This window comes from Heptranchias perlo, chromosome 9 (assembly GCF_035084215.1).
Source record: "Heptranchias perlo isolate sHepPer1 chromosome 9, sHepPer1.hap1, whole genome shotgun sequence".
Lineage (NCBI taxonomy): Eukaryota > Metazoa > Chordata > Chondrichthyes > Hexanchiformes > Hexanchidae > Heptranchias > Heptranchias perlo.
The window spans coordinates 83,068,238-83,087,956 of record NC_090333.1 but is presented as its reverse complement, the minus strand read 5'-3'; positions in this window follow the sequence as shown (position 1 = coordinate 83,087,956).

Below are 19,719 nucleotides of genomic sequence, written 5' to 3'. Positions count from 1 at the left end.
AATTTTTTACAATTATATTAGAAGAGAAAGGGCAGTCAAGGGTAATGTGGGCCCTTTAAAAACAAGTGTGGGTAATATTGGAAATGAAAATAAGGAAATGGCAGACTTGTTGAACAATTACTTTGTGTCAGCCTTCACAGTAGAGAAAGAGGATAATATACCTGACAGTCCAGGGAAACTAATAATGAATCAAGGACTGGAACTCACTAAAGTTAACGTAAGCAAGAAAACAGTATTAGAAAAAATGATGGCACTAAAAACTGACACATCTCCAGGATCTGATAGTTTCCACCCCAGGGTTTTAAAGGAAGTAGGTGAGGAAATTGCAGATGCTTTAACCATAATCTTCCAATGCTCTTTCAATTCAAGAATTGTCTCTTTAGATTGGAAAATTGCAAATGTAACTCTGCTATTTAAGAAAGGTGTGAGAGAGAAACCAGGAAATTATAGACCTGTTAGTCTAACATCTGTTGTGGGAACGTTATTGGAATCTATAATTAAGGACAGAGTGTCTGAGTACTTAGGGAAATTTGAGCTGATTAGAGAGAGCCAACATGGATTTGTAAAGGGTAGGTCATGTCTAACAAACCTAATTGAATTTTTTGAGGAAGTAACTAAAGTAGTAGACGCAGGGGAATGTCTAAAGATGTAGTTTATATGAACTTCCAGAAAGCATTTGATAAGGTTCCACATGAGAGACTGTTAGCTAAAATTAAAGTTCATGGAATTGAAGGCAAATTATTGACCTGGTTAGGAGATTGGTTAGGCGGTAGAAGACAGAGAGTAGGGATAATGGGTATGTACTCAAATTGGAAGGAAGTGACTAGTGGTGTCCCACAAGGATCTGTGCTGGGCCACAACTATTCACTATTTATTAAAGACTTAGATAACACAATAGAGAGCCATATATCCAAGTTTGCTAATGATACAAAGATTGGTGGCATAGTAAGTCGCGTAGATGGAAGCATAAAATTACAAAGAGACATTGATCGATTAAGTGAGTGAGCAAAACTGTGACAGATGGATTTCAACACAGGTAAGTGTGAGGTCGTCCATTATGGACCAAAAAAGGATCGATCCGAGTATTTTATAAATGATGAAAAGCTAGGAACAGTGGAGGTCCAAAGAGATTTAGGGGTCCATGTACACAGATCATTAAAATGTAGTGGTCAGGCATAAAAAATAATCAAAAAGGCCAGTGGAATGTTAGCCTTTATATCTGGAGCGCTAGAATATAAAGGGGAGAAAGTTTTGCTGCAGCTACACAAAGCCCTGGTTAGACCACATCTGGAGTACTGTGTACAGTTCTGGACTGCACCTTAGAAAGGATACATTGGCTTTGGAAGGAGTGCAGTGCAGATTCACCAGAATGTAACCAGGGCTCCAAGGGTTAGATTATGAGGAGAAGTTACATAAACTAGACTTGTATTCCCTGGAATATAGAAGGTTAAGGGTTGATTTGATTGTGGTTTTTAGGATTTTGAAAGGACTTGATAGGGTAGAGAGAGAGAGAAACTTTTTCCGCTGGTGGGGGAGTCTAGGACAAGGGGACATAACCTTAAAATCAGAGCCAGGCCATTCAGGAGAGAAGTTATGAAACATTTCTTCACGCAAAGGGTGGTAGGTGTGGAACTCTCTCCCACAAAAAGCAATAGATGATAGATCAATTAATAATTATAAATCTGAGATCAATAGATTTTTGCTAACCACGGGTATTAAGGGACATGGAGCCAAGGCGGGTGGATGGAGTTAGGTACAGATCAGCTAAGATCTCATTGAACAGTGGAAAAGGCTCGAGGGGCTGAATGGCCTCCTCCTGTTCACACATTCCTGTGTGGACAGGCTGAGAAGAGACTGCCATGAATCGCCCAGACCTGTGAGCTGAGTCCCAGAGACACTCACTCAATTGTGAGACCCAGGCACTATTCAGGAGAGGGGATGAGGGAGGTGGGGGGCACATGGCTGAGATTGGCATTGCTCACCCTGAGACGGGGCGGAGTGTCAGATTGGATGAACAGTTTGATGATCATTTCCACTTTGCCACGAAGCAGTCCTTCGTAAATGTCGTCGTGCAATCCCAGGCGAGCCATCACGATCGCAGCTTTTGCACGTCTCACGTACCTGAAATGACACAGAGCTCTCGTCAGCAGACACACCCGAACATCTGGACACAGCAATCGGCCTGTGAACACGATCAAACCCAGTGTCGAGGGAGCTTTACTCTGTATCTAACCCGTGCTGTACCTGCCCTGGGAGTGTTTGATGGGAGAGTGTAGAGGGAGCTTTACTCTGTATCTAACCCGTGCTGTACCTGCCCTGGGAGTGTTTGATGGGACAGTGTAGAGGGAGCTTTACTCTGTATCTAACCTGTGCTGTACCTGCCCTGGGAGTGTTTGATGGGACAGTGTAGAGGGAGCTTTACTCTGTACCTAACCCGTGCTGTACCTGCCCTGGGAGTGTTTGATGGGACAGTGTAGAGGGAGCTTTACTCTGTATCTAACCCGTGCTGTACCTGCCCTGGGAGTGTTTGATGGGACAGTGTAGAGGGAGCTTTACTCTGTATCTAACCCGTGCTGTACCTGCCCTGGGAGTGTTTGATGGGACAGTGTAGAGGGAGCTTTGCTCTGTATCTAACCCGTGCTGTACCTGCCCTGCGAGTGTTTGATGGGACAGTGTAGAGGGAGCTTTACTCTGTATCTAACCCGTGCTGTACCTGCCCTGGGAGTGTTTGATGGGACAGTGTAGAGGGAGCTTTACTCTGTATCTAACCCGTGCTGTACCTGCCCTGGGAGTGTTTGATGGGACAGTGTAGAGGGAGCTTTACTCTGTATCTAACCCGTGCTGTACCTGCCCTGGGAGTGTTTGATGGGACAGTGTAGAGGGAGCTTTACTCTGTATCTAACCCGTGCTGTACCTGCCCTGGGAGTGTTTGATGGGACAGTGTAGAGGGAGCTTTACTCTGTATCTAACCCGTGCTGTACCTGCCCTGGGAGTGTTTGATGGGACAGTGTAGAGGGAGCTTTACTCTGTATCTAACCCTGTACCTGCCCTGGGAGTGTTTGATGGGACAGTGTAGAGGGAGCTTTACTCTGTATCTAACCCGTGCTGTACCTGCCCTGGGAGTGTTTGATGCTGTCACCAAGTACCTGGGATGAAAAATGTTCCATTGTTCAACAACACCATTCTTCTGCTTGTTGGTGCAGCCCAAAGTACACACACAGGTCACATTAGTTCCATGGAACAGTCTTCATCCAATATTTTTGAAAATTTCTTTCAAGAGGGGGAGATCGGGGGAGAGAGGGAGTTCGGGGAAGATCGGGGGGGGGGGGGAGAGGGGAAGATCAGGGGGGGGAAGAGGGGAAGATCGGGGGGGGAAGAGGGGAAGATCGGGGGGGGAGAGGGGAAGATCGGGGTGGGAAAGGGGAAGATCGGGGTGGGAAAGGGGAAGATCGGGGTGGGAAAGGGGAAGATCGGGGGGGGGAAAGGGGAAGATCGGTGGGGGAGAGGGGAAGATCGGTGGGGGGGAGGGGAAGATCGGGGGGGGAGAGGGGAAGATCGGGGGGGGAGAGGGGAAGATCGGGGGGGGGAAAGGGGAAGATCGGGGGGTGAGAGGGGAAGATCGGGGGGGGGGAGAGGGGAAGATCGGGGGGGGAGAGGGGAAGATCGGGGGGGGAGAGGGGAAGATCGGGGGGGGAGAGGGGAAGATCGGGGGGGGAGAGGGGAAGATCGGGGGGGGAGAGGGGAAGATCGGGGGCAGAGGGGGAGATTGGGGGGGAGAGGGGAAGATCGGGGGGGAGAGGGGAAGATCGGGGAGGGGAGAGGGGGAGATCGGGGGGGGGGAGAAGGGAAGATTGGGGTGGGAGAGGGGAGATAAGGGGGGAGAGTGGAAGATCGGGGGACATTGGGGGGAGTGAAGAGGGGGGGATCGGAGAAGGAAACATCAGACATCGGAGCAGGGTGGAAAGAGGGGTTGATTTTGTGTTAAAAGCCCATGGGATCCAAGGGAAAGTGGCTAGTTGGATCCAAAATTTGCTCAGTGACAGGAATTTTGTGGCTAGAAGGCTGTTTCCAGTGGGGTTCTGCAAGGCTCAGTACTGGGTCCCTTGCTTTTTGTGGTATATATTAATGATTTGGACTTGAATGTGGGGGGCTTGATCAAGAAGTTTGCAGATGATACAAAAATTGGCCGTGTGGTTGATAGTGAGGAGGAAAGCTGTCGACTGCAGGAAGATATCAATGGACTGGTCAGGTGGGCAGAAAAATGGCAAATGGCAAATGGAATTCAATCCAGAGAAATGTGAGGTAATGCATTTGGGGAGGGCAAACAAGGCAAGGGAATGCACAATAAATGGGATGATACTGAAAGGTTAGAGGAACAGAGGGACATTGGAGTGCTTGTCCACAGATCCCTGAAGGTAGCAGGACAGGTAGATAAGATGGTTAAAAAGGCATACGGGATACTTTCCTTTATTAGCCGAGGCATAGAATATAAGAGCAGGGAGGTTATGCTGGAACTGTATAAAACACTAGTTAGGCCACAGCTTGAGTACTGTGTACTGTTCTGGTCACCACATTACAGGAAAGATGTGATTGCACTAGAGAGGGTGCAGAGGAGATTTACGAGGATGTTGCCAGGACTGGAGAATTTTAGCTATGAGGAAAGACTGGATAGGCTGGGGTTGTTTTCTTTGGAACAGAGGAGGCTGAGGGGAGATTTAATTGAGGTATATAAAATGATGAGGGGACTAGATAGAGTGGATAGGGAGGACCTATTTCGCTGAGCAGAGAGGTCAATAACCACGGGGCATAGATTTAAAGTAATTGGTAGAAGGATTGGAGGGGAGCTGAGGAGATATTTTTTCACCCAGAGGGTGGTGGGGGTCTGGAACTCACTGTCTGAAAGGGTGGTGGAGGCAGAAACCCTCATCGCATTTAAAAAGTACTTGGATGTGCACTTGAAGTGCCGTAACCTACAGGGCTACAGACCAAGTGCTGGAAAGTGGGATCAAGCTGGGTAGCTCTTTTTCGGTCGGCACAGACACGATGGGCCGAATGGCCCCCTTCTGTGCCGTAACTTTCTACGATACACACTCACACACTTGGTCATTCACTCACACAAAACACTCACAGGCACTCACACACACTAATACTCCCAGTCACTCGACATACTCACACGCAAGCACTCACACTCACACTCACACTCACACCTGCTTGCACACACAATTGAGGACTAATTCACTCCTCCCCCACCCAGGGGATGCCGTGACCAGCCGGGAGCGAGTAACTCGGCGGAGACTGGACACCCATTTCTGTCCCAACTTACTGCTTGATTTCCATGCAGAAGTGCAGGTCATTGACCAGGTTATTGAGGATGATAACTCGGTTGTGCACGATACGCTTCCTCATGTGGGGCAACTCGGAATCTTCTGTGTGATCACTCCCCCGCATCACGAACGAGCTGTGAGAGAGTTCCGTGGTCATAATGCGAGACGCGTTCAGGTCTGGAAAGAATGGAGAACCGTTTAGCAGGAAGCCGAGTGGAGCAGGCAATTGGATCAGTTCACCTCAGAGAGCAATGTTCACATTCCACCTGCAAGGACACAATACTGACTCAGGGCGAGGAGCTGCCCCACATTCTGACAGTCAGGACTTTGCTTAACTCACTACACTTAGAATTAATGTCAAGGCCTTGGAGAGGGTGCAGACTAGAACGGTACCAGGGATGAGGGACTTCAGTTATGTGGAGAAGCTGGGGTTGTTCTCCTCAGAGCAGGGAAGGTTAAGGGGAGATTTGATGGAGGTGTTCAAAATCATGAAGGAATTTGATAGAGTAAATAAGGAGAAACTGTTTCCAGTGGCAGAAGGGTCGGTAACCAGAGGACACAGATTTAAGGTGATTGGCAAAAGAGCCAGAGGGGAGATCAGGAATTCACTACCTCAAAGGGCGGTGGAAGCAGATTCAATAGTAACTTTCAAAAGGGAATTGGATAAATACTTGAATGGAAAAAATTTGCAGGGCTACGGGGGAAGATCAGGGGAGTGGGACTAATTGGATAGCTCTTTCAAAGAGCCAGCACAGGCTCGATGGGCCGAATGGCCTCTTTCTATGCTCTCTGGTTGTATGATTCTATCATTACCACATGACTGTTCACTGGTGTACTTAGTAAGGTGGGGGTATGGTGTTTCATAACAACATGTGCGCCACACTCTGCGACGTACAGCGGATTAATCTGCTGGCGAGGGGGAAATCGGGACAGATTGACAAAATTCTGAAAGGTTTGAGACAGTGAGATAATGAAAGTATTGTTTTCACTGGTTGGTGAATCAGTAACAAGGGAGCCCAGACTCAGGATTATCACTAAGAGAACGATGGGGGGAGTTAAAAGAGATGTTTTCACACAGAGGGTTATTAGAACAAGGAATGCTTTACTACGAGTTGCTATCGATGCACAGACTATAAACAGCATCGAAACGGGAATTGGAGAAAGATTTGTAAATGAGCAACGTTAGAGGAGACGGAGAAAGGGGATTAAAGGAGACGGCTCCAGTTGAACAACTGGCACCGGGCCGATGGGCCGAAGGGCCGCGCTGCGTGCTGTAATTTGACGTCTGGTGAACGGCAGCCTCCCCCCACCCCCCTCCGCCCCCGGCCCCCCCCGGGCTGTCTGTGAACTTACTCTCCTCCTCGTTGTGGACTTCGTCGCGCAGGTAGTTCTCAAAGAGCCTGCGGAGTGACGGAGTCCTCATCATCCGCTGGAAAGTCACCACCGATCTGACGATCGCCTGTAGCTGCCTCCACGCCCGGTTCTGGAAGCAGGAGAGGAGGGTCGACACACGTCAGTCAGTCAGTCAGTCACATGCTCTCCGCCATGCAACCGCCAATATAGACGCCCCTCACCCACCCACCCACCCCCACCAGACCGCCCGGGCGGAGCAGACTGTCCCCACCACTCCTGCGCCAAACGCTCGCTCCTGTCCCGCCTAAACCGCAGACCAGACCCGCGTCCCCCAGGCGTAGGGAAACCATCACGTTCCCAGGCTCAGTGGGACCTCAGCCCCCCGTCCCACTTCACCAGGCCATTGAGTAATCTAGCATTCTTTCTCCATACTTAACTCCTGCTTCTCTGACAAAGCAGATTAAGCAAGTTGGGTTAGGGAAAGAATAAAGAACTTGCATTTATATAGCGCCTTTCACAACCTCAGGATGTCCCAAAGCACTTCACAGCCAATGAAGTACTTTTTGAAGCGTAGTCACTGTTGTAATGTAAGAATCACGGCAGCCAATTTGTGCACAGCAAGATCCCACAATCAGCAATGTGATAATGACTGGGTAATCTGTTTTTAGTGATGTTGGTTGAGGGATAAATATTGGCCCAGGACACCACAGTGCCATGGCGTCTTTTACAACCACCAGAGAGGGCAGACGGGGCCATGGTTTAAAGTCTCATCCGAAAGACGGCACCTCCAACAGTGCAGCACTCCCTCTGTGTAGGCCACAGGTCTCAGCGTCCCATAATGCCCGATGCACGGGAGCACAATGGTGTCAATGCTGCCTCGGCAGTCAGGCACAGCCGGCCCCCTGTTATCTCACAAAATTTCTAACCAATGCATGGACCAGGCTTCGACTTTGGGGAGCATCGTAACCAAGCCCGATCCTGCTCCTCATCCAACTTTTCACACTTTCCAACAGGAGTCTCTGGATGGCGATCAGGGAAAGAGAAGGATGCCCTCAGCCTTTGCCCACCCAAGCCCCTGGACGCAGAGGGACTGTAAACCACCACAGGCCCTGATCTGCTAACCCAACTCAAACCAGGGGTTGAAATCATAGACCTCCCGGGTCTGGATGGATACGGAAAGACTCGATGGGTAGCTCATTTTCCCACCCAGGCAGTTAATAATGTCCACCATCTACCAGCTCTGCTAATTTGTGTCAGCTTCGCTCATAAGAACATAAGAAATAGGAGCAGGAGTAGGCCATTCGGCCCCTCGAGCATGCTCCGCCATTCAATAAGATCATGGCTGATCTTCTACCTCAGCTCCACTTTCCTGCCCGATCCCCATTTTCCTTGATTCCCTTAGAGTCCAAAAATCTATCGATCACAGCCTTGAATATATTCAATGACTCAGCATCCACAGCCCTCTGGGGTAGAGAATTTCAAAGATTCACAATCCTCTGAGTGAAGAAATTCCTCCTCATCTCAGCCTTAAATGGCCGACACCTAATCCTGCGACTATGCCCCCTAGTTCTGGACTCTCCAGCCAGGGCAAACAACTTCTCAGCATCTACCCTGTCAAGCCCCCTCAGAATCTTTTATGTTTCTATGAGATCACCTCTCATTCTTCTAAACTCCAGAGAGTATAGGCCCATTCTACTCAATCTCTTCTCATAGGACAATCCTCTCATCCCAGGAATTAATCCAGTGAACCTTTGTTGCACCGCCTCAAGGCAAGTATATCCTTCCTTAGATAAGGAGACCAAAACTGTACACAGTACTCCAGTTGTGGTCTCACCAAAGCCCTGTACAATTGTAGTAAGACTTCCTTACTCTTGTACTCCAACCCCCTTACAATAAAGGCCAACATACCATTGCCTTCCTAATTGATTGCTGTATCTGCATACTAACTTTTTGTGTTTCTTCTACCAGGACACCCAAGTCTCTCTGGACACCAACATTTAATAGTTTCTCACCATTTAAAAAATATTCTGTTTTTCTATTCTTCCTACCAAAGTGAATAACCTCACATTTCCCCACATTATACTCCATCTGCCACATTCTTCCCCACTCACCTGACCTGTCTATATCCCTTTGCAGACTCTTTGTGTGCTCCTCACAGCTTACTTTCCCACCTAGCTTTGTATTGTCAGCAAATTTGAATACATTACACTCGGTCCCTTCATCTAAGTCATTAATATAGATTGTAAATTGTAAACAATTTTACAACACCAAGTTATAGTCCAGCAATTTTATTTTAAATTCACAAGCTTTCGGAGGCTTCCTCCTTCGTCAGGTGAACGATGTAAAATTGCTGGACTATAACTTGGTGTTGTAAAATTGTTTACAATTGTCAACCCCAGTCCATCACCGGCATCTCCACATCATAGATTGTAAATAGCTGAGGCCCAAGCACCGATCCTTGTGGTACCCCACTGGTTACAGCCTGCCAAACTGAAAATGACCCGTTTATTCCTACTCTCTGTTTTCTGTTTGTTAACCAATCCTCTGTCCATGCTAATATATTACCCCCAACCCCATGAGTCCTTATCTTGCGTAACAACCTTTTATGTGGCACCTTATCAAATGCCTTTTGAAAATCCAAATATATTTCACCCACTGGTTCCCATAGTTACATCCTCAAAAAACTCTAATAACTTTCTCAAATACGATTTCCCTTTCATAAAACCATGTTGACTCTGCCTAATCATATTATGATTTTCTAATTGCCCTGTTACCATTTCCTTAATAATGGATTCCAGCATTTTCCCAACGACTGATGTCAGGCCTTGAACCCTCAGTGGGCCGCACTCCCCACTCTGGGTCAGAAGGTCGTGGGTTCAAGTCCCACCCCAGAAACTTGAGCCCATAATCCAGGCTGACACTCCCAGTGCAGTAACCGAGGGAGTGCTGCACTGTCGGAGGGCCAGTACTGAGGGAGTGCTGCACTGTCAGAGGGCCAGTACTGAGGGAGTGCTGCACTGTCGGAGGGCCAGTACTGAGGGAGTGCTGCACTGTCAGAGGGCCAGTACTGAGGGAGTGCTGCACTGTCAGAGGGCCAGTACTGAGGGAGTGCTGCACTGTCAGAGGGCCAGTACTGAGGGAGCGCTGCACTGTCGGAGGGCCAGTACTGAGGGAGTGCTGCACTGTCGGAGGGCCAGTACTGAGGGAGTGCTGCACTGTCGGAGGGCCAGTACTGAGGGAGTGCTGCACTGTCGGAGGGCCAGTACTGAGGGAGTGCTGCACTGTCGGAGGGCCAGTACTGAGGGAGTGCTGCACTGTCGGAGGGTCAGTACTGAGAGAGTGCTGCACTGTCGGAGGGCCAGTACTGAGGGAGTGCTGCACTGTCGGAGGGCCAGTACTGAGGGAGTGCTGCACTGTCGGAGGGCCAGTACTGAGGGAGTGCTGCACTGTCAGAGGCGCCGTCTTTTCGATGAGACATTAAACCGAGGCCCCATCTGCCCACTCAGGTGGATGTAAAAGATCTCACGGCCACTATTCGAAGAAGAGCAGGGGAGTTCACCCTGGTGTCCTAGCCAATATTTATCCCTCAACCAACATCACATCTGGTCATTATCACATTGCTGTTTGTGGGATCTTGCTGTGTGCAAATTGGCTGCTGCGTTTCCCACATAAAAACAGTGACTACACTTCAAAAGTGCCTCATTGGCTGTAAAGCACTTTGGGACGTCCTGAGGTTGTGAAAACTGCAATGGAAATGCAGTTTCTTTCTTCTTAATCACACACGGCCAAACCTCAGCCCGTTTCTCTGTTTGACAACCAGGCCCATCCCCGCAGGTAGCAGGCAGATTACGAGAGGTACTCACCGCCCGACTTATAGTCTGGATTGACCTCAGGATTAGCACAGATTCCATGTGATCTTCATGTTCAACTGGGTAAGTTTTCAAGTAGGGTTTCAACCTGCACCAAGGAGAAGAACTTGAGAATAAGATGTCCTCTCCAGGTCACATCACCCCACCCCCCCAAAAAATATAATCCCACCAGCCACCCCTCTCCCTCCCAGTCAGATGCAGGCGGTTCAGTCGCTGGGTCAGAATCCTGGAACTCCCTATCTAGGGGCCGTAAATATAAGACAGTCACTAATAAATCCAGTAGGCAATTCAGGAGAAACTTCTTCACTCAGAGAGTGGTTAGAATGTGGAACTCAGTACCACAAGGAGTAGCTGAGGCGAATAGCATAGATGCATTTAAGGGGAAGCTGGATAAACACATGAGTGAGAAAGGAATAGAAGGATATGTTGATAGGGTGAGATGAAGAGGGGAGGGAGGAGGCTCGTGTGGAGCATAAACACCAGCACAGACCAATTGGGCCGAATGGCCTGTTTCTGTGCTGTACATTCTATATCATTCTATGGAGCACCTTCACCACACGGACTGCAGCGGTTCAAGAAGAAGGCCCATCGCCACCTTCTCAGGGCAACTGGGGATGGGCAATAAATGTCGGCCTTACCAGCGACGCCCACATCCTGAGAATAAATGTTTTTTTTTATGACGCAATGCTCGTTCACTGGCTTTCCATCAACAGTGGGTTTTTGCTGATCGATCTCGAAATGGGGACAATCTGGAACTTCCTGCCAATTGGTGCAGTTCAACAAATCCCGAGGTTGACAGGAAGTAGTGGAAATGTTTTGGTCTTGCATGGTTTGAAGTATTTAAGGTAAAATGGCCTTGCTCCGGGCTAAGGTACCCCTGGACTAAACCTGGGTAAAGTTCCTTCAGTCTGGAGTAAGTTGGCCCTCAGTGCCCAGGATATCTGAACTCAATGTTTCGTTCTGTATCCATGCCTAACGGCCCAAACCAATCAAAATAAAATAGTCAGTAAGAGAGTGAGGAGAGCAATGTCTTTACACACAGGGTTGTTGGAGCATGAAACGCTTTGCCACAGGGAGTGCTCGAGGCAAACTCCACTGCACCTTTTCACAAGATAATTACAGATCAGGCTGGCCATTCAGGGAGATGTAAAAATAACAACTTGCATTTGTATAGTGTTCTTAACATTGTAAAACATCCCAAGGCGCTTCACAGCAGGGTTACCAGATGCCGAGGCAAAGAAGGAGACATTAGGACAGGTGACCAAAAGCTTGGTTCGAGAGGTAAATTTTAAGGAGGGTCTTAAAGGAGAGAGAGAGAGAGAGGTCGAGCAAAAAGGTTTATAGAAAGGATTGCAGATCTTAGGGCCTAGGCAGCTGAAGGCACGGCCGCCAATGGTGGGGCAATGAAAATCGGGGATGCGCAAGAGGCCAGAATTGGAGGAACACAGAGATCTCGGAGGGTTGCAGGGCTGGAGGAGGTTACAGAGATAGGGAGGGGCGAGGCCATGGAGGGATTTCAAGACAAGGATGAGAATTTTTTTAAATTGAGGCATTGGTGGACCAGGAGCCATTGTAGTTCAGTGAGCACAGGGGTGATGGAATTAGGGGAGGAGAGCAATCAGGATTAAATAGGGAGAAAACAGAGTGTTGGAGTAGAGGGCAGTTTTACAGGGCGGCTGAAGTGGGTGGTGGTGTCCCACAGGGTTCAGTTCTGGGGCCACTTCTGTTCACTGTGATAATCAATGATTTGGATATAGGCCCAGAGGGAGTGGTTTCAAAATGGGCAGGTGATACCAAAATTCTAGAAGACCAAAGGAAGCTGCAAATGAACATTGAAAACATGAGGGAATGGGCTATAAACCAGCCGATAGAATTCATTGTGAGTGTGAGGGGTTGCGTTTCGGTAAAATTAACAGCAGTAATTATACTGAGTGAGAGTGGGCTCGGTGATGTGAAGAGCAGAGGGATTTGGGAGTCAAGTTTCACAGGACATTAAAGGTTTGATAAGGCAAAAAAAAAGCTAATGGAATTCTAGGTTTTATCTCAATCGGTATTCAATACAAAAGCCAAGAGGTAATAACGAACCTATATAAAACCTGAATAAGATCTCCGTTAGTGGACTGGGTGCAGTATTGGGCTCCACACTGCAGGAAAAATACTGAGGCTTTAGAGAGGGCACAGCACAGACTCACAAAGACGCTGCCTGGTGTGAGAGAATACAAATACAGAGAAAGACATGAAAACCTGGGGATTTTTTTGTTAGAACAACAAAGGTTACAAGGTGATATGATAGAGGTGTTTAAGATTATGAAAGGATCGAACAGGATAGATAGAATCAGACCGTTTCCAGGGTCCAGAACGAGTGGCCATAGATACAAGATTAAATGTAAGAGATTTAGAACAGAGGGCAGGAGAAACTTCTTCACTCAGAGGCTGTGGAATTCACTACCATTAGCTGTTAAGGCAGAAACTATGTCAACATTCAGGATTAGATTGGGTAGGTGGATGAAGGAAAAGGGGATGTAGGGATATGGGAACAGGGTGGGTAAATGTGATTAGTGCTATTTGCTCGGGTGGAGGGTAAATACAGGCATGGAATTGTTGGGCCGAATGGCCTGTTTCCGTGTTGTAACTTCTACGTGTCATCCAGATCCCCCCCCTCCAGCAATATAATACTTCAAACTATTCGTAGGCAAAAGTAAGACCGCAAACCGCGAACTACTGACCAGTTCTGCTCCATGCACTTCAGAACTTCCGACTGAGCAAGTAACAACATGTTCATGGACACTGGGATTCCCTTCGCAACCGCCTCCATAATCTCTTTGATAATCTCTGAATTGCACTGGAGTGATTCCTCTGTGAGGGAGGGGGTGAAGAGGTGATGGGTGGGGGAGGGGGGGGGGGAAAGAGAGGCACACAGGAAGGAGAGGGAAATTAATCAAGCTCTGCGCCCATGGACCGTTCCATCGCTCTGGTTTGCTTCCGACGCGCTCGGTTGGCTCCCGATGTCAAGCGGAGTATTTATTTTGCGAGGGACAATTTCTCGGCTGCGCTCTCCCGGCGGTGAGCCACGCCCATTGGTTGCCGAGCACCGAAAGGAACGGGAAACCGTGGGCCCGACCTCCAGGGACCTCCCGGTGTGGGAGGGGGAGGCTCCTCTCCTGGAGGGCGTCTTCTCGAGCTCAGCTGCATGAAGTTACCGAGGCCACACACAACACACAACGGTATCTGATCGCAACATCAATTACCAATATTTATGGTTTCCAAAGACCCGCCAAAAAGACATCGACGGGGATGCCCAACGCCGAGAGTCAAGGCCGGCACAGGAAGACGAGCAAAAAGTGGGCTCCCTCGAAGGCTCACTCAGTAAAAACGCTGCCCAGGGTGAGACTGAGCCATAAAGTCCATGTGGAGTCCCAGGTTTCAAAACTGCGCTGTGCCGAATCGGCCTGGATGGAGCGATGCTTTGCCCAGGCCCTCCTGGGAAACGGAAAGAGGGGGGAGGGGCTCGGCCAATCAGGGCTCCTGCACCCCATCGCTCCTCATCCAGGCTCGTCTGCCGAGTCCGTGGTCACAGTGTCGGCCGAGGTCAAGATCAGGCTCGGCTACAATGCCGGCACGGTCAAAGAGCCCGCGGGGACGCTGGGGGGGGGGCCAAACTCGGACATTGAGAGGCCTGTCGGTGGAACCAAACTCTCAACACACTTCGAAAGCATCAGGAGAGGTGGGAAGGCAACAAGGAGAAAGGGAATATAGATCCCCATACACCTCGCAACCACAACAACCAATGAACAAAGAGAAACAGCCCAAGATTTAATGCTCAAATATCATCTCAGGACTTCGACTTTAGTTATCAATTCCCTCCCGGGTATCTGTTATTCTATATATAAACCCCCGAACCCCTCGATTAAATTCCAGCCTGTAACTCACTCCCGGGTATCTGTTATTCTATATATAAACCCCCCCAAACCCCTCGATTAGATTCCAGTCTGTAACTCACTCCCGGGTATCTGTTATTCTATATATAAACCCCCCAAACCCCTCGATTAGATTCCAGCTTGTAACTCACTCCCGGGTATCTGTTATTCTACATATAAACCCCCGAACCCCTCGATTAGATTCCAGTCTGTAACTCACTCCCGGGTATCTGTTATTCTATATATAAATCCCCCGAACCCCTCGATTAGATTCCAGTCTGTAACTCACTCTCGGGATTCTGTTATTCTATATATAAACCCCCCGAACCCCTCGATTAGATTCCAGCCTGCAACTCACTCCCAGGTATCTGTTATTCTACACATAAACTACCCAAACCCCTCGATTAGATTCCAGACTGTAACTCACTCCCGGGTATCTGTTATTCCATATATAAACCCCTGAACCCCTTGATTAGATTCCAGCCTGTAACTCACTCCCGGGTATCTGTTATTCTATATATAAACCCCCTGAACCTCTCGATTAGATTCCAGTCTGTAACTCACTCCCGAGTATCTGTTATTCTATATATAAACCCCCCGAACCCCTCGATTAGATTCCAGTCTGTAACTCACTCCCGGGTATCTGTTATTCTATATATAAACCCCCGAACCCCTCGATTAGATTCCAGTCTGTAACTCACTCCCGGGTATCTGTTATTCTATATATAAACCCCCCGAACCCCTGGATTAGATTCCAGCCTGTAACTCACTCCCAGGTATCTGTTATTCTATATATAAACCCCCTGAACCCCTTGATTATATTCCAGTCTGTAACTCACTCCCGGGTATCTGTTATTCTCTATATAAACCCCCTGAACCCCTTGATTAGATTCCAGCCTGTAACTCACTCCCGGGTATCTGTTATTCTATATATAAACCCCCGAACCCCACGATTAGATTCCAGCCTGTAACTCATTCCCGGGTATCTGTTATTCTATATATAAACCCCCCGAACCCCTCGATTAGATTCCAGCCTGTAACTCACTCCCGGGTATCTGTTATTCTATATATAAACCCCCGAACCCCACGATTAGATTCCAGCCTGTAACTCACTCCCGGGTATCTGTTATTCTATATATAAACCCCCCAAACCCCTCGATTAGATTCCAGCCTGTAACTCACTCCCGGGTATCTGTTATTCTATATATAAACCCCCCGAACCCCTCGATTAGATTCTAGCCTGTAACTCACTCCCAGGTATCTGTTATTCTATATATAAACCCCCCAAACCCCTCGATTAGATTCCAGCCTGTAACTCACTCCCGGGTATCTGTTATTCTATATATAAACCCCCCAAACCCCTCGATTAGATTCCAGCCTGTAACTCACTCCCGGGTATCTGTTATTCTATATATAAACCCCCGAACCCCTCGATTAGATTCCAGCCTGTAACTCACTCCCGGGTATCTGTTATTCTATATATAAACCCCCGAACCCCTCGATTAGATTCCAGTCTGTAACTCACTCCCGGGTATCTGTTATTCTATATATAAACCCCCCGAACCCCTCGATTAGATTCCAGCCTGTAACTCACTCCCGGGTATCTGTTATTCTATATATAAACCCCCCAAACCCCTCGATTAGATTCTAGCCTGTAACTCACTCCCAGGTATCTGTTATTCTATATATAAACCCCCCAAACCCCTCGATTAGATTCCAGCCTGTAACTCACTCCCGGGTATCTGTTATTCTATATATAAACCCCCCAAACCCCTCGATTAGATTCCAGCCTGTAACTCACTCCCGGGTATCTGTTATTCTATATATAAACCCCCCAAACCCCTCGATTAGATTCCAGCCTGTAACTCACTCCCGGGTATCTGTTATTCTATATATAAACCCCCCGAACCCCTCGATTAGATTCTAGCCTGTAACTCACTCCCAGGTATCTGTTATTCTATATATAAACCCCCCAAACCCCTCGATTAGATTCCAGCCTGTAACTCACTCCCGGGTATCTGTTATTCTATATATAAACCCCCCAAACCCCTCGATTAGATTCCAGCCTGTAACTCACTCCCGGGTATCTGTTATTCTATATATAAACCCCCGAACCCCTCGATTAGATTCCAGCCTGTAACTCACTCCCGGGTATCTGTTATTCTATATGTAAACCCCCCGAACCCCTGGATTAGATTCCAGCCTGTAACTCACTCCCAGGTATCTGTTATTCTATATGTAAACCCCCTGAACCCCTTGATTATATTCCAGTCTGTAACTCACTCCCGGGTATCTGTTATTCTATATATAAACCCCCCCGAACCCCACGATTAGATTCCAGCCTGTAACTCACTCCCGGGTATCTGTTATTCTATATATAAACCCCCCAAACCCCTCGATTAGATTGCAGCCTGTAACTCACTCCCGGGTATCTGTTATTCTATATATAAACCCCCCCCGAACCCCTCGATTAGATTCCAGCCTGTAACTCACTCCCGGGTATCTGTTATTCTATATATAAACCCCCCGAACCCCTCGATTAGATTCCAGCCTGTAACTCACTCCCGGGTATCTGTTATTCTATATATAAACCCCCCGAACCCCTCGATTAGATTCCAGTCTGTAACTCACTCCCGGGTATCTGTTATTCTATATATAAACCCCCCCCGAACCCCTCGATTAGATTCCAGCCTGTAACTCACTCCCAGGTATCTGTTATCCACCCTTGCTCTTTGTGACCTGTGGTGTGATGGGAAGGTTAGTTCGGGTCACTGTGGCTCGGGCGTGTTGCCGCGGTGACGGTATTGCACCCACCTGGGTTGATGTTCAAGGCGAAGAATTTGCTAACGATCCACTTGATGTGATGCTGCTTCTCCTTCTTGGTGCGCAGGTTGTGGAGGTTTTCCACTGCCTGCCAGAAGTGGAGCGGAGTCTCCGCATCGTAGGCCTCCAGGAACCTCTGGAAGAAGAGCATGGCCGCGTGGTTCATCAGCACATCCACCATGTTCCTGCCAGGAGATACAGCAAGACAAAGGTCAGGGGTCGCTTCAACCGTACTCAGGCTCGGGAACTCACCAAACCATGCCACCACCGGTGGGGTCAATCTGTGCCAGGCCAAGACAATGGGTACAAATGAGTTTGGTAAATATCGGTGCTCATTAATCAGCATCCACTCAGGTAAGGTACACGGGTTAGATACAGAGTAAAGCTCCCTCTACACTGTCCCATCAAACACTCCCAGGGCAGGTACAGCACGGGTTAGATACAGAGTAAAGCTCCCTCTACACTGTCCCATCAAACACTCCCAGGGCAGGTACAGCACGGGTTAGATACAGAGTAAAGCTCCCTCTACACTGTCCCATCAAACACTCCCAGGGCAGGTACAGCACGGGTTAGATACAGAGTAAAGCTACTTCTACACTGTCCCATCAAACACTCCCAGGGCAGGTACAGGACGGGTTAGAAACAGAGTAAAGCTCCCTTTACCATGCCACAATAATGCGATAGAAGAGTGTCCCATCATGTCCGAGTGCAATATTTCCATTTATAAGAACATAACAGATAGGAGCAGGAGTAGGCCATTCGGCCCCTCGAGCCTGCTTCGCCATTTAATGAGATCACGGCTGATCTGATTTTTACCTCAACTCCACTTTCCCGCCTTTTCCCCATATCCTTTGACTCCCTTGCTGATCAAAAATTTGTCTAACTCAGCCTTGAATATATTCAATGACTCAGCCTCCACAGCTTTTTGGGGGAAAGAATTCCAAAGATTCACGACCCTCTGGGAGAAGAAATTCCTCCTCATTTCGTCTTAAACAGGCGACTCCTTATTCTGAGACTATGCCCCCTAGTTTTAGATTCCCCCATGAGGGGTAACATCCTCTCAGCATCTACCCTATCGAGGCCCCTCAGAATCTTGTATGTTTCAATAAGATCTCCTCTCATTCTTCTAAACTCCAGTGAGTATAGACCCAACCTGTTCAATCTTTCCTCATAAGACAACCCTTCCATACCCGGAATCAACCGAGTGAACCTTCTCTGAACTGCCTCCAATGTAAGTATATCCTTCCTCAAATAAGGATTCGTTCATGGGATGTGGGCGTCGCTGGCAAGGCCGGCATTTATTGCCCATCCCTAATTGCCCTTGAGAAGGTGGTGGTGAGCCGCCTTCTTGAACCGCTGCAGTCCATGTGGTGAAGGTTCTCCCACAGTGCTGTTAGGAAGGGAGTTCCAGGATTTTGACCCAGCGACGATGAAGGAACGGCCGATATATTTCCAAGTCGGGATGGTGTGTGACTTGGAGGGGAACGTGCAGATGGTGTTGTTCCCATGTGCCTGCTGCCCTTGTCCTTCTAGGTGGTAGAGGTCGCGGGTTTGGGAGGTGCTGTCGAAGAAGCCTTGGCGAGTTGCTGCAGTGCATCCTGTGGATGGTACACACTGCAGCCACAGTGCGCCGGTGGTGAAGGGAGTGAATGTTTAGGGTGGTGGATGGGGTGCCAATCAAGCAGGCTGCTTTGTCCTGGATGGTGTTGAGCTTCTTGAGTGTTGTTGGAGCTGCACTCATCCAGGCAAGTGGAGAGTATTCCATCACACTCCTGACTTGTGCCTTGTAGATGGTGGAAAGGCTTTGGGGAGTCAGGAGGTGAGTCACTCGCTGCAGAATACCCAGCCTCTGACCTGCTCTTGTAGCCACAGTATTTATGTGGCTGGTCCAGTTAAGCTTCTGGTCAATGGTGACCCCCAGGATGTTAATGGTGGGGGATTCAGCAATGGTAATGCCGTTGAATGTCAAGGGGAGGTGGTTAGACTCTCTCTTTTGGAGATGGTCATTGCCTGGCACTTATCTGGCACAAATATTACTTGGCACTTATCAGCCCAAGCCTGGATGTTGTCCAAGTCTTGCTGCATGCGGGCACGGACTGCTTCATTATTTGAGGGGTTGTGAATGGAACTGAACACTGTGCAATCAGCAGCGAACATCCCCATTTCTGACCTTATGATGGAGGGAAGGTCATTGATGAAGCAGCTGAAGATGGTTGGGCCTAGGACACTGCCCTGAGGAACTCCTGCAGCAATGCCCTGGGGCTGAGATGATTGGCCTCCAACAACCACTACCATCTTCCTTTGTGCTAGGTACGACTCCAGCCACTGGAGAGTTTTCCCCCTGATTCCCATTGACTTCAATTTTACTCGGGCTCCTTGGTGCCACACTCGGTCAAATGCTGCCTTGATGTCAAGGGCAGTCACTCTCACCTC